Source organism: Camelina sativa, chromosome 15 (assembly GCF_030686135.1).
Source record: "Camelina sativa cultivar CO46 ecotype springtype chromosome 15, ASM3068613v1".
Lineage (NCBI taxonomy): Eukaryota > Viridiplantae > Streptophyta > Magnoliopsida > Brassicales > Brassicaceae > Camelina > Camelina sativa.
In genome coordinates this window covers 2,319,059-2,320,784 of record NC_141894.1, presented here as the reverse complement: position 1 = coordinate 2,320,784, position 1,726 = coordinate 2,319,059, and the positions used below count along the sequence as shown (strand labels likewise).

Below are 1,726 nucleotides of genomic sequence, written 5' to 3'. Positions count from 1 at the left end.
TAATGTTTTTCGTTTGTTGTTAATTTACAAGTAATAATCCACAGTCAAAATACCCACAGTCAAAATATCCAATAAAACGAGTAATTCCAGATACGTATATTGAGAAAGAATCTTTGACCCCCAATAATGAAAACAAATCTATAATACAGCTTCATTCGCTGCACTTAAAAATTTTATGACTAGACAACTAGCTGTAAATCTAATATTGAAGGAGAGACACATGTTTGTGCCGCTTCATCACTATATAAGTATAACACACTCATCGGCTAACTCAAAACAAAACAAACACACACAAAAAGAAAAAACAAAGAGAGAATAAGTTTCAATGGCGAGAAAGAAAGTGAAACTTGCTTTCATTACCAACGATTCATCGAGGAAAGCAACTTACAAGAAAAGAAAGAAAGGGTTGCTGAAGAAGGTGAATGAGCTCTCCACTTTGTGTGGTGTCAATGCTTGTGCCATCATCTACAGTCCCTACGATTCCAATCCCGAAGTGTGGCCATCAAATTCCGGTGCGCAAAGGATAGTCTCAGAGTTCAGGGCGCTTCCAGAAATGGACCAACAAAAGAAGATGGTGGACCAAGTAACCTTTCTCAGACAAAGGATTGCGAAAGCGTCCGATCATTTCAGGAGACAAAGAAAAGATAACCGGGAGATAGAGATGATGGAAGTCATGTTCCAGTCTTTGTTAGGAAACATGGGAAAGTTTCATATGAATATCATGGATCTTAACGATTTAGGTTATATGATTGATAATTATATCAAAGATATTAATCGCAGGTTTGAGATTTTACAGAACTCTGGGATGGAGATCGGCGAGTCTTCCAATGCTGGTGCGGCGGTCGGGACTACCTTTGAAAGAACTGGATCAATGGAAGTCATGGCGTCTACAACCCCACCAACCACCACAACTAATGAGGCCGGTTCTTCATCATTGGCAGCTGTTCTAAACCATCTTCAACAACAACAACAGCACCAACAATTTCGTTATCCGTCATCTCCACATGTTGGACTCTATGAGCAGCCTCCAAGTTTGAATTTAAACCTAAATCAGAACTATAGTCAGAACCACCAACAATGGTTTATGGAGATGGCGCACCACCAGCCTGAACCATTGAACTATGCAGATGCTGATCAGCAAAGGGGTTTTCTATTTATGGATGATAACAACCACCAACCCCAACACCAGCATGATCAACAGATCCTTGGTGATTCGTCCACTGTTTCAACTACCGTCGTTACTACAAGCAGCACGATCCCCGTTACCAATCCAAGTCCTACCAATAATACATGGTTTCGTTAGTATTTCCTTTCTATGTGGTCTTATTAGACTTTAAGAGTGGGTTTCAAGTCCTAGTAAGCATATCAATAATTATATTCAAATGTTCTTTACGGTTGTAATAAACTTGCATAACAATTTTATATGGGGTTGTTTTATTATTATTATTATTGTTATATTTTGTGATATCCTCGTTTAAAAAATAAAAAGATTTTGTGATATTCTCGTTTCTATTGTGTGTCCATGAAGTGTGATTAGTGTTCGTTTTATTTTGCCTCAAATATGAGCTTGATAAAAATGTCACCAAAAAACTATTCGTCCTTAGAATTACTCGAACGCTACACTATTAGATATTCTAAACTTTACCCAACAAGATGATAGAATTTGTATGTATCTCACAAATGGACAAGCTTTTTGCGTATATGCGTCCCAGTAGGACACTCTCGA

General features: G+C 37.9%; 1 pseudogene across 1 annotated transcript; it reads left to right on the top strand.

Moving 5' to 3' along the window:
* The first annotated feature begins 225 nt into the window (after positions 1-225).
* LOC104744742 (agamous-like MADS-box protein AGL80 pseudogene) lies at positions 226-1,508 on the top strand (annotated as a pseudogene). Its single transcript, XR_015582469.1, has one exon. The product of XR_015582469.1 is annotated as an agamous-like MADS-box protein AGL80 pseudogene (transcript).
* Positions 1,509-1,726: the final 218 nt, after the last annotated feature.